Source organism: Hypanus sabinus, chromosome 4, assembly GCF_030144855.1.
Source record: "Hypanus sabinus isolate sHypSab1 chromosome 4, sHypSab1.hap1, whole genome shotgun sequence".
Classification (NCBI taxonomy): Eukaryota; Metazoa; Chordata; class Chondrichthyes; order Myliobatiformes; family Dasyatidae; genus Hypanus; species Hypanus sabinus.
The window spans coordinates 171,790,628-171,805,185 of record NC_082709.1 but is presented as its reverse complement, the minus strand read 5'-3'; the positions used below and the strand labels follow the sequence as shown (position 1 = coordinate 171,805,185).

The 14,558-nt window shown below is 40.8% G+C and overlaps 1 protein-coding gene across 8 annotated transcripts in view; it reads left to right on the top strand.

The window, feature by feature from the left end:
• The window catches only part of erg (ETS transcription factor ERG), a 275,925-nt gene that overhangs the window by 154,552 nt on the left and 106,815 nt on the right, over positions 1-14,558 (top strand). The window lies entirely within an intron of this gene.

The window sequence follows — 14,558 nt, the reverse complement described above, 5'->3', positions numbered from 1 at the left end:
CATAATCAGCGTTTGTTAATCTTTTCCTTTTGCTCTCTCTCTCTCTTTCTCTTTTGCTCATTTATTTTGTTTTGTATTCTGCTTGAGCCAGTCCGGCGAAGGTTAATTGCTCTTTAAATTAAAGCAGTTCTTTGCACAGATGGGTTATCAGAGCTTAACACTTGGATCAGGTCTAATCTCATTTCCGACACCACTTCCTCTTCCTCAAACTGATTCTTACTCAGCCTTTGGGTCTATTGTCAGCCATCTGAGTTAGGCTGTAGTAAGTCAGCCCAAATGCTCACAAAAGCACTCCCTGTTTTCTGATTATACAATAACACAGCAGATTGCTCTTAACTGCATAATGCATTTGTCATGACCCTATCAATGTTCAGTTCCTTCTCAGAATCAAAGGCTATGTGTCATCAGAAATTGTTGAGCATGAAGCCAAAATTTCCACTTAAAATCTGCTCTTAAATGGCCATTGTGAAGCTTCATCAATTTTAGGGCGTTATGGCTATCTGCACCTTTGGAAAATAAAGCTTACAGTAGCTCTTCAATCACTCATTAGAATCTGCTCTTTATACTTGTTACAATCATCCAAATTGCAACAAGTCTGAAGAAGGTTTTAAAAAAGGTTGCTGTTTCCTGGATTAAAAGGAAACTGAGTGCAAAGGAGATTTTCTGGGTAGAAGAATATTGCTTTGAGGAAAGATCAGTCAGTCTGGGCTTGCTTCCCCTGTAATAACTGAGCAACATAAAGTTATGAAAGGTGTGGCTAGGAATAATTTGCTACAGAGAGGTCAATAGCTTGGGGAGAAGGGGTAAGGGATGGGTTTGTGGTTGTGAACGTTCCTAGACTGTTTCAAGGACTCTGTGGTTTGATGTTTAATATTCTGTGCAATTTGTTCCCTTTTTTTTGCATGTGGGGTGTTTGATGTTTTCTTTGAACCAGTTCCATGGTGTTCCTTTGTTTCATGGCTGTCTACAGGAAGATGAATCTCAGGATTGTACACTTTGATAATAAATGCACATGAATCTTTATATCTTTGATTTGTTAGTTATTGGAAATTTAATTGGAATTTGCTTACTGTTGTCACATGTGCCAATGTACACTGTAAAGCTAGTCTTGCATACAGTTCACATAAATTAGTTAATTACACAGTGCATTTAGGTAGTACAAGGTAAACACTGATAGAGTGCAGAATAAAGTGTAACAGCTACAAAGAAAAAAGTACAGTGCAGATAGTCAATAAGGTGCAAGATTGTGAGGTCAAGAATCCATCTTATGGCAGCAGGGAACCATTCAATAATCTTAAATAGTTTTAGAAGCTGTCCTTGAGCCTTGTGGTATGTGCTTTCAGACTTTTGTATCTTTTTCTTGGTGAAAGAGGGGAGAAAAGAGATTGTCCAGGGTCCATTGGGTCCTTGATTAAACTGGCTGATCTACTGCGGCAATGAGAAGTATAGATAGGTCATGGAGGGAAATCTTGTTTCTGTGATGTGTTGATGCTTTTGCTCAAAGTTGACGGAGGTTTAGCACTCTATGAAAAGGAACAGAATGACCAATTGGTTGTTTTAATCTTCAAAGCCACATCCCAGGAACTGGGAGGTGGGATTAGGCTGGAACAAGAATCATGCAGCATGAAGAGGTCATCTGCTCAGCTGCTCCATGCCAACCAAGATGCCTCATCTAAGCTAGTTTGCCAGCATTTTGTCCATAACCTTCTAAATCTTTCCAATCCATGTACCTGTCCAATTATCTTTTAAAAGTTATTATTGTACCTCAACCAATTCCTCTGGCAGCTGATTCCATGTAGATGCCCTCTCTTGTGTAAAATTTGCCCCTCACATTCCTCTTATATCTTTTCCCCTTTCACCTTAGATCTCTGGTCCCTAGTTGTTGATTCCCCCATCCTGGGAAAACCGTAAATTCATTCACCCTATCTATACCCCTCTTGATATACACCTCTATAAGATCACTTCTTGATCTCCTACACTCTAATGCACGAAGTTCCAGCCTGTCCAACCTTTCCCTATAATTCAGATCCTCAACTCCTAGTGGTAGTCTTACAAATCTTTTCTACATTCTTTCCAATTTAATAACATCTTTCTTTATATTAGGGCAACCAAAATTGGACATAATACTCCCAAGTGTGGCCTCAGCAATGTCCTGTAAAACTGCATCATGTAATCATGTAACTGCATCATATAAGATCAGCTTTTCTATCCTGTGCCCTGATTGATGACAGTCAGCATGCCAAAGCCTTCTTCACCACCATGTCTACCTGTGACTCCACTTTCAGGGAAACATACTCCAAGGTGCCTCTGTTTTACTAAACTCCCCAAGGCCCTGCTATTCAGTGTGAAAGTTCTACCTTGATATAATTTTTCAAAGTGCACCGCATGGTATATATCCAAATTAAACTCCATCTGCCATTCCTTGACCAGCTTACTCAGTGACTCAAGATCTTCCCCCTGTAATTTCTGATAAGCTTCTTCATTATCCACTATGCCAACTATTTTAGTACCCTCTACAGACTTATTAACTATCTATATCTAGATCGGTGATATAGATGAAAAACAACAATGGACCTTGACTCATGATGCACACCATTAACAGGCCTTCAATCTGAGAAGCAATCTTCTTCCTTCACCTCCTGCTTTCCACTGTCCAGTTAGTCAGCTCTCTCTGGATTCCATGTGATCTAACCTTCCAGAGCAGTCTACCATGTGGGAACTTATCAAAGGCCCTTCTGAACTCAATGTGAAACCACATTTACTGCCCTGTCCTCATCAACTGTTTGGTCACCTCATCAAAAAGCTCAATCAAGTTCATAATAAATTAACTCCCAGCCACAAAATGATGCTGACTATCCCTAGTTAAACTTCCAAGATGTACAGATATCCCTCACAATCCTTTATAGTAACCTACCCACCACATCTGTTAGTTCTATTGGTCTATGGTTCCTAGGTTTTACTTTTCTGACCTTTGTAAATAAATACATGACATTTGTTACTCTCCAGTCTACCAGCACCTCACCCATGGCTAACGATGATGTAAGTATTTCAGCATGGCAATTTCTTCTCTAGCTTCCCATAGTATTCTTGGATAAACCTGGTCAGGCCCTGAAGGTTTGTCTATTTTCATACCTTTTAAAACAACCAGATTCTTTTCTACTGTAATGTAGACTATCTCCCAACACCTCCCTGTTTGCATTTCCAAGTTCCAAAGTCTTCATAGCTTTCTCCACAAGTAAAACAGGGTAGAAATATTCATTGAGGACCTTGCCCATTTCCTGCAGTTGCATACAAAGATCTCCCTATTCTCTCTTCAGTTTCTCTTTTTTCCTTACAATATATATGCCAAAATATCTGAATCAGTGCCTGCCTCATAAACATTTGAGCCATGCGTTCTTTTGCCATTCTTGCCCTCCCTCGCACATGACATTTGAAACAAGATGGAGGTTACTACCCTTGAGGTCCTGCTTTATAACTTCTCCCTAGCTCCCTATATTCATTCTGTAGGAGCTAGTCCCTTTCCCTGCCCATGTAAGCTGTACCAACGTGCACAGTAACTACTGGCTACTCATCATTTCTCTGAAATTGTTTTGTAGCTGCTCTGTGACATCTTGAAGTGTGGCACCAGGGAGGCAGCACACAATTTTGTGGCCACAAAGTCTCCCTGACTAATCTATCCCCCTAACTATCGAGACTTCTATCATTAAAGTCCTTTCCTGCTAAGCTTTGAACCAACAATGGTGCCAGAAACGTGGCATCCCCCCCCCCAAAAAAAACAGTATCCAAAAATGGTGTGCTTGTTTTTGAGGAGAATGGTCAAAGAGGAATCTTGTGCTCTCTGTCTACCCACTTTTTCTTTCTAGGGGGCTACCTTGCCATTTATCACTGGTGTGGCAAGGATGAACCTCTTGGCCTCCTACGTCACAGTCACTTTTTGACTGTTATCTTCATGGGGTCACTTTGACCTTGCACAATCTTACAAAACAAGTGATCTCAATGTAGCAACCAATGGATATCTCTACAGATGCTGACTGGCTTTCGGAATGTTTTCAACATTTTCTATTTTAATTTCAGATTTCCAACATCTTGCAATTTAAAAAAAAATTTGATCAAGAAACATTTCTCCTGGTTTTCATTTTGTTGAAGTCAGCAATCAATATACATTTTATACAGAAGTCAGCATTATCTTTGTGTGATCTGACACTGAGCTTTTCTGGAGTTTTACACTATGGGAAAGAATGCTCGCTTTGAATATTTCAGCAGAAAATTCTTCTGTAACTTCTTGGGTAAAGGCTCTGACTGTGTGTAATGTAGTATGAAGTTTCCTGGATTGAGTTTCTAGGTATTGCTGGAGGAACTGCCTTCAGCCAGGAGACTAATTTGGACATGTCTGGAAGTCTAGGGCAAAGGACTGGGGGTCTGGAGGCACCCCGTCCTGGGGCTGGAGGACAGACTGCATGTGTGAGTGGGGGTTGGGGTAGGTGGGAGGGTGGGAAAGGGGTTTGTTTTACTACTGTTGTTTATTTTTGTTGTTGTTGCTACTGCTTGTGTTGCTCTGCTGAATACTATGGGCATACTACGTTGGTGCCAGAATGTGTGGCAACATTTGTGGGCTACCCCAGTGCATATTTGGGTAGGTATGTATCAGATAAATCTGAATCTGAATATATTTATTATTCACACCTATACATTAGGGAGACGAATGACAGCAAGTGTAAGAGCTACTAATTGCAATCCCACAATCACGGCTAGAAATGATGCATATTAACATTAGATACAGATTGACTATGAGGGTCTTCCCATTTGACTGAAAGGCTAATATTTCTGTTCAGACATAAAATCTGAGATCCACCTGGTCCATATGGTTTGGGTACTCTCAGGCTCAATTTATTGAGTCAATTGTTACCTGCACAACATTGCAATAATTAATAAATTGTGAACAACAGTGGCATGCATCTGTACTGTTTACTTTGTAAATAAACTGCATGGCCACGACTCAGCACGTGCATCAGAGAGAATACAAGTGAATAAAGTAGATGAGTATTTTCCTATTGTGGATTTGCAATATTTACAATAGGAGGGCAGTAAAAAATGCTGGAGATACTTATGCAGAGACTGGATGGGTAATACAGTGTTCAATATTTCCAACAGTAAATTTCATCTGTAGTAACTTTTGAAGTATATCATTGTACTGGATGTTTTTAGTTGGAGTCCATATGGACTGAATATGATGTTTTCCCAGCATTTGGCAGGCAGCTAATGATATCAGCCATTGTGCAATGGATGTTTAAAATCTTTGTGACATGAAACGGAGCCCCTGGGTCCATAAAATAACGTTCATCTGGTAGTTAATAAAAATGAACACATCAGGTTGAGTTCTATATTTGGATGCCTCTTGAAGGTCCATGGATCACAACGGGACTCTACAGACCAGCTCAAAAACTCACTGGATATTTCTCATACTTCTTCCAGAGTCACTATACTGTGATCAAACTAGTAAAGGGCTCTTTCTGTAGAATGTAACTCCTCTACGGCAGTGCTTCTCATCTTGCTTGGGATCTCATATTCCTAGTACATCCTGTCTCACTGGACAGTATGAAGCAGCCATAAGTTTAATCTGTGTGTTGATTATATGGTTCTGCTGGAGAGGTGGGGGAACAATTCTGTATGGGAATGTTGGAAGATGCACGGGGGGGGGGGTGTCCACATGCACACACTTAAAGCAATACTCAGCTTTGTGAGCTCACCCTCACAAATCTGGTGACGCCATACTTCTCGGTATTTTTATGGGTTTTCCCTCCCATTTTCTCATTCTCCAGTCTCTCTCATTGTTGACTGGGGGCCATCCGGTGCATGACTTTAATGGTTGGCTTCTCTGATTGGCCCATAACATTGGTGGTAGCAGCTGGGGACAGCCTCCAATGGGGGTTGCATAGGTCATGATTGAGCATTGCTTTTGTGAGGACTCAGTCCAGTGGAAAGGCGACATGCAAGCTCTTTTGCTGCACAAAATTATGTGACATCCACTTATTCTCATCCATTTGCACTGTGTAATAATTACATTCCTGATAAACTAGACAGGTTTTTGTCAGTATTAGTTTTTGGCTAGTGACAATAGATGACAGAAAGTGCTTTATGAAAATATGGAAATATGAAAGCAAGGAAAAATGAACCCCTTTTTGTTACTGTTTAATAATTTGAGTTTCAATTTCTTCTCTAAATTGCTCAAGTATTTTTTAAAACCACATGCTTTTTTTAGACTTGGGATTATTTTTTTCACCTTCTGACAGAGTTTAATATAAACATTTTGCCATTGTTTGATGCGTAGTTTGAGACCACTTTTAATCCCTTCGAACGTGATTTAGTCAGTGATGTAAGATCATTTTAACTCCATTCTGTTTACAGGCCAACCATTCTAGCCGAATTTTAAATTGAATTTAATTGGCTGTCTGTCAGTTTTACTGAGATACGGCTTCTCTGTTTGTAGATTAGTACTTGCTCTGTGGCAGCATAGTATGCAAAGTACCGCACTGCTGTGCTATGGCAATGAATCACTGAAGCACTGCCTAACACGGGTAAAATATTATTGACTTTGGTGACACTCTACACGTTTAGACACCTTGCACCTGTATAAGTGGTTAATTTTAGTTATTGCGCATAGAACTGTTTTAAAATTGTGGATTGCGTCCTGTATTCAAGGTCATTGCTTGGAGGTTTAATAAACATGTGTCTATGTTACTAGTGTTAAATTGCTGTTGAAGTGCTTAAGATGGCAAATGTATTTGCAAACTGATTCTGAACCAGGTGTGTGCCACCCAATATATTGGTAAGTGAACTAAAAGGGCTATCCAGTGCTGAAATCTGAAGCAATAACAGTATCAAAAAAATTATATAGTGAGATAGGAAATTAATTTGCATACAATTGTACATTGACATTCAACTATGTAGGGTGCCTAGTACTGTAGTCTGCTAAAATACACTATACCAAACAAGCCTTACACATACATATTTGTATGAACACTTCGAAGTTTGTAGAGCACTACAGCACAGAAATAGGCCTTTTGGGTTACACAGTCTATTCTAAACTGTTATTCTACCTGATCTCATGGACTTATGCCTGGACTATATCTCTCCACACCTTTCTCATCGATTTATCCAAATTTCTCTTGTGTTGCGATCGAGCCCACATCCACCTTTTCTGCTGGCAGCTCATTCCACACCTGTTCTATCTTCTGAGAGAAGAAGGTCCCCTTCAGATTCCCTTCAAATATTTCACCTTGCAATCCAATGACCTCTAGTTCTGACCTCACCCAACCTCAGTGGAAAAAGCCTGCTTGCATTTACCCTATCTATGCCTCACATAATTTTATATGCCTCAATCAGATCTCCTCTCATTCTCCTACACTCCAGGGAATTAACTATTCAACCTTTCTCTATAACTCAGGTTTTCAAGTCCCAGTAATACTCTTGTAAATTTTCTCTATATTTTTATCTCTTTGATATCTTTCCAGAGGTAGGTAAGCAGAATTACACACAATACTGTACTCCAGACTTGGCCTCAACAACCTTTCTCTCCAATTTCCGGTCTTTTCTGAGGTGGTGGAGGAAGTGAGCAGAGGAGCAGAATAGGGGAACAGGGATTCTGATCACTGGGGAAGACCAGGTGAGGGAAATCAGTGGAGGAGCAGGTATGGCAGAGCTGTAAGATTGAGAGGGAAACACAAGAGGGCTGAAGGAAAAGAAGGTTAATAGGAAGAGGGGAAAGAGATCAGAAGAGTGGAGGAAGGTCAAAAAGAGGACAGGCAAAAGATATGAGGTTGTGGGATGGAAGGGCTTTCTGGATCTCCTGAGATATCAATAAGAAAGAGGATGAGGGTTTAGGAGCAATGCATCTGTTCTCTATCTGCATTACCTACTGCTGTACTCTCTTTACACCCATGACTGTGTGGCCAGGCACGGTTCAAATGTCATCTATAAACTTGTCGATGATACAACCATTGTTGGCAGAATCTCAGATGGTGATGAGAGTGCAGTCAGGAGCGAGATAAACCAGCTAGTTGAGTGATGTTGCGGCAACAACCTTGCACTTGATGTTAATAAGAGCAAAGAGCTGATTATGGACTTCAGAAAGGGCGGAACAAGGGAACACAAACCAATCCTGACAGTGAGATCGAAAGTGGAGAGAGTGAGCAATTTCAAGTTCCTGGGTGTCAATATCTTTGAGGAACTAACCTTGACGCAACATATTGATGCAGTTATAAAGAAGGTAAGATAGTGGCTATATTTAATTCAGGGTTTGAGAAGATTCGGTTTGGCACCTGAAACACACGAAAACTTCTAACAATGTACCATGGAGATCATTTGGACTGGCTGTATCACTGTCTGGTATGGGGGGTGGGTGGGGAGGTGGTGGGAGTGGCTACTACACAGGATTGAAATATGCACAAAGTTGTAAAATTAATCAGCTCCATCATGGGTACTAGTCTCCGTAGTATCCAAGTCAAGGAGCAGTGCTTCAGGCAGGCGGTGTCCCACACCACCCAGGACACCTCTTCTCATTGTTACCATCAGGTAGGAGATACAGAAGCCTGATGGCACACACTCAGTGATTCTGGAACAGCTTCTTCCCCTCTGCCAACCCAACTGATTTCTAAATGGATACTGAACCCATGAACATCACCTCACTACTTTTTTAATTTATTTATGTTTTTATAACATATAACCATATAACATTACAGCATAGAAACAGGCCATCTCGGCCCTTCTAGTCCGTGCCGAACGCTTACTCTCATCTAGTCCCACCTACCTGCACTCAGCCCATAACCCTCCATTCCTTTCCTGTCCATATACCTATCCAATTTTTTTATTTTAATGACAAAATCGAGCCTGCCTCTACCACTTCTACTGGAAACTCGTCCCACAGAGCTACCGCTCTCTGAGTAAAGAAATTCCCCCTCATGTTACCCCTAAACTTTTGCCCCTTAACTCTCAACCCATGTCCTCTTGTTTGAATCTCCCCTACTCTCAATGCAAAAAGCCCATCCACGTCAACTCTATCTATCCCCCTCATTATTTTAAATACCTCTATCAAGTCCCCCCTCAACCTTCTACGCTCCAAAGAATAAAGACCTAACTTGTTCAACCTTTCTCTCAGGTGCTGAAACCCAGGTAACATTCTAGTAAATCTCCTGTGTACTCTCTCTATTTTGTTGACTAGTTTTTGCACTACTTGCTTTAACTATTTAATATACATATACAGTGCATAATTACTGTAATTCTGTTTTTTCTATCATATATTGCAATATAATGCTGCTAAATTAACAAATTTCACAACACTATGTTGGTGATATTAAAATGATTTAAATTGTATTCTGTATTGAGTGCTTATGCTTATTATGGTAACTACTCACATGAGCGGGGGTCTGGTCAAAGCAAAGGCAACAAGTTACTTATTTGTGCTTTGTTTGGGGGCCATTTGCAGTTGGGGGCTGACGGATGTATCTTTTGTTGATTGCTTAATTTTGCTTAGTTACACAAGTATGCTGAAGTTTCATCAATTCAAGATTGAATGTTTACTAATTGCCAAGAAAGCATCGAATACATAGCTTTGACTTCTGGAACAATCATTATTGGAGCTGAGGGTGCATCATACAAGTATAACAAATCTGTGAGGGCTGCCAGCAATGGCAATTGCTTTGGTTAGAATTGTCTGCTACAGAGGGGAAGCGATAAAGATGAAAAGTTAAGAGAAGGAGCATAGCTGGCGGGAGATACATTCTTCAGACTCTCTGGCAGCAGATAGAAAGAACTGGATCCTTTAATTAATGCAGAATCAGGTCTCAGTTCTGCAGCCAAGATTATGTCAGTGTTTAAGTCCAACATTATTTCACCAGTCTTGTTTGCACTGTAGGCCTGTGTGCAAGTGAAGGTCAATTGTATACTGCGTGTTATTTGATATCACAGTTGCTGTGTGGGTGTTGCCTGTACAGAGGACCTGGCCTGAAAGCCCAGGAGTGAGCTGTCAGAACAATTTACCCAACCTCTGTCACACAGTGGATAAAAACATCAGGATTCATCACCCATGCTTCTAAAGTAGCAAAATGTATCATGGGTCATCATACGTTATCAAACCAAATACGACATTCCGTAAATGAAGTATTAGCTCAGATGGCCAAAACCTGGGTTAAAGGAGCATGCGTAACGAAACATCTTAAAAGAAAGGAAGCAAATCATAGAGATTGGCAAGGAAGGTCCAGTGTAGGGCACTGCCAGCAGAAGGGAGACAGCAATGGTGGAATGATTATTGGCTTGAATAAGAAAAGTGCGGATTGCGAGCTTTTGGAACTGAAGAGGAGACAGAAAGTATGAATTGTTTTGAAAGAAACATAAGCATTTTATAATGTAACTTAATTGAGAGTAAATGCACTTTAACAATACAGAGTGAAGAGGAGACTGTGATTTTGGATAAGGTTTGGATGTTTGACCAGGAGTGCATTGGAATAGTCAAGGCATCAGGCCCTTTGATTAACAGGCCCAATGCCTATTTGAGGCCTCCCTTTTTAAGGTCTCCCTTTTTAAGGTTGGCTTGTCCTGCCCATAGCTGGTGCCCAGGTGACTACATTCAGACAAAACCTTGTGGCCTAATCAGTTTTCCTTTAAAGGTGACACTGAAGGCCTCTTTAAAACACTCCTAACTATGGAGACAAGATACTTACTTTATATTTATTTAGAGATATAGCATGGAACAGGCCCTTCTGATCCAACGAGCCACAGTACCCAGCAACCCACTAGTTTAATCCCCAGCTAGATCATAGATCAATTTACAATGACAAATAAACCTACTAACCAGTAGGTCATTGGTCTGTGGGAGGAAACCGGAGCATCTGGAGGAAACTCGTGTGTACAGAGGAAGAACCTACAAACTTTCTTACAGAGGACGCCAGAATTGAACTCAAAACTCTGTGATATCCTGAGCTGTAATAGCATTGCGCTAACCACTCCGTCACTGTGGCACTGTGAGGAAATCTAGAAAACAAGCTTATTTCCAGTTGCAGAGAAGGGGAAGGTGTGGAGAGCACGCTGCATTAAAGCCTCCCATTCATCACTCTCTCTCAACTAAATCAGTGTACTGCATCCTATCCATTTAGTCCTGGCCTCTACCCTGTTACGTGTAATCCCTTTGTTCTCTCCAGACCTTCCCCTTCTTTGCAGTTGGAAATGAGATTTTTTCTAGATTTCCCCAGTTCTGACAGAAAGTCACCTACCTAAGTGACCCCGGTTCAATTCCTGCCACAGTCTGAAAGGAGTTCTCCCCATGACGCATGGGTTTCCTCTGGGTGCTTGGGTTTCTTCCCAAATTCCATAGATGTACCGGTTAGTAGGATAATGGGTCACATGGGTGTAACTGGGCAGAATGGGCTTTTTGAGCTGGACAGACCTGTTACTGTGCTGTATCTCTTAAAAAAAAATTAAAAATAAAATGAACCGTAACTCAATTTTTCTCTCCACAGATACTCCCTAACTTGCTGAATATTCCCAGAATTTTGTTTATTATTTCAGATTCTCAGAGTCTGCAATTTTTTTTGAATCTGTGCATGAAGTCCACAGCTCATGTTCTGACTGTGTTCAATTGTCTTCCCTCGCTTTCCTGGTCACCCGCTGCAGGTCCACAACCACCAATGCACTCTCTTCCATGACTTAACAAAGGCAGTTGTAGGTGACAGAGTCGCTGGCAATTCAATCCTTTTCTGTGGCCCTCTAGAGATAGTATTCATCTCTCTCCAGTTTGCCGTGGAGGAGACCCATAGGAAGAACCATGTGGGCACACAGCCTACCTTTTGCCATGCTTCTTCATTGTACAGCCAACTTAATCCAAATCCAGGCCATATTTGTTAACTTAACAGGGTTACTTCTTAAGACACGTGCCAAATTATTTTGCAGCATGCGCATTTATAAGTTTAATGTCTATGCCCACCACCTTGAACCTGCTTTGGAGGGAGTTGTGGAGATTCTGTGACAAGCAGAATGTAAATCAAAGCGAAAAGCAAAAGAGTGTGATGGAAATCTGTAAAGCAAAGGAGAAGCTGCTCAAAATCTGTGCAAGGATGCACTACGCGGCATTAAGTCACATGATCGCAAACAGCTGAAACTGCCCTTCCCCTGATACTGTCTGTGGTACAAAAAGAAAGAGATTGATGTTAATATAACACCATGTATAACCTTTGGTTATCCAAAACTATTAGTCACTTTCAGTATCTGCTTAGAGCTTTATGATATTGGTTTTAGTATGGATGATGGCAAAATTGTAGGGAGAAGTCCCCACTTCCTTCCAATCCAAACTCCAGAACCTCTGGTGATGCAGCAAACTGTCATTACCATACGGAGGTTCAGAGAAGATCTTGTTTTGAAAGCTCCTTGCTATCTCTCACAGGACGGCCAATGACCTCAATTGGGCCTAGCTTCTCAGTGGCATCACAAAGCTCTTCTCCAGCGGCATCATGAATGGGGGCTGGCCAGTCCTTGATTCATGATGTCACTTGAAATGGAATCAGATGACATCAAGGAAGGGATTTCTGCTGTGAAATGTCTATTCCCAGGTTACCTCTGCTCAGCATTTTTAAAAAAGCACTTCAAGTATACCGGGGAACACTAGTAAGTGTATAAGTGCCTGTCGTTACAATGTTATGGCAGCTAGAATAGGTGGTGGTTCCATAGTATCCTGTAGCATATAGCACTACAGTAATACTGACTGACTTTGAGGAATGAGTAAAGTAATGGATATTCCAGGTAAGTGTAAACTAGAGTATTTGGCAAATGGCTCAACATCTCATTGAGTCATTGAGCTCTGCACCACAGAGACAGTCCTTTCAGCCCACCTAGTCTGTTCCAACCCAGTCTTCTGCCTAGTCCCATCTGCCAGCACCCGGTTTTATGAACATGCCACTTTAAGTTTCCTTTAGGACTTGAAATCACCATATGCCAGTTGACATTTCGACCAGTATACACAGGATTGATTTCATAGGGAGAATAGGATGAAAATAATGAATTAAAAGGAAAACCTCTTTTTATTCATTAAAAAGGCAGACATTCATGTAAACAAATGGAGGAAATTTGGAGTATTGTGTGCAGCTTTGGTCACCTACCTACAGGAAATATATAAATAAGCCTGAAAGAGTGCAGAGAAAATTTACATGGATGTTGCCAGGGGTCGAGGACCTGAATTATAGGGAAGGTTGAATGGGTTCACTGGAGCACAGGAGAATGAGGGAGATCTTAGAGGTTTACAAAATGATGAGGGGTATTAACAGTGTGATTGCATGCAAGCTTTCTCTCTTCGCTATTAAGGAAATCTGGTGATTTCAGATTGTTTCTGGGGAATTAAATTGATACTATACTAAATAATAAAAAATGAAAACAATAAAAAATAGAACTACACTAAAGAATATAAACAGTGAATAATAAAAGTAATGAATAACAGTTTAATGCGACATTATTACAGCTTGGGGTGTCAGAGTTTGGAGTTTAATTTCGGCACCATCTGTAAGGGGTTTCTATGTCTTCTCTCTGAATGTGTGGGTTTCTTCCTGATGCTCTGGTTTCCTCCCATTTTCCAAAGACATACCAGTTAATAGGTTAATTGGTCATTGTAATTTGTTCTGTGATTAGGCTAGGGTTAAATAACTGGGTTGCTGTCCGGTGAGATTCATTGTGCCAGAGCGGTGTTCTGCTTGGTATCTCTAAATAGATAAATAATAATGTTATCCCATTGATCTGATCATGCTACACCTGTGTCCCAGTCAGACTTCCTCCATAGTGGAAGGTCAGTGTGAATTATCTTCCCACCACCAACTGGTGGCACACTAACTTCAGTAACAACTCACACTAATTTTAGTAACAACTTATGTTGACCTATTGAAGTCTAAATCAAATGCATGCCTTCAGTCTATCCTCAGTCTTATTCCAAATTGCACGTTCTGGCAGATTAGATTTGCCCCTGACTTCTTTCATACAAAAATGAATAACAATCTTGACTTGTGAGCAAAACGTATCAGAGTCTAAATATTGTTTCTTTGCCAATGATAGGGTGTAAATATGGGTTGTAGCCAATTGGAACTTGTTATCCACTGAGCTTCCCAAAATGGAGCTGGCAATATATGGTGATGTTTTGTGAGAAATTTCCGAAATTTCTAGCTATTCCTCTGAATTATGATTGCTATAATCTGCAGCCTGTAATTACTTTTTAAGAAATGTACTTTTGAACTGTCTTAACAAATTAGCAATTTTAAAATCTGCTGAAGGATTCAATGAACTTGACTCTCAGGAATGCAGGAATGGCATCTTGATGCCGACGAAGGTCAGCCATCACCAGCTCTAGTTGGACTTTAGGCTAGATTAGAGGATCGAGGCCTGAGAGCTGAAAATGAGCCAGTGACCAGCTTCATTACTCCATGCCAGTCAAGATCCCCCACCTGACTCCATCAATTCTACCTGACCCATCTCCCTTTCTTCTCACTACTTCCATTAGGCAGGAGATGCTGGAATCGTGTCCCAGGCCACCA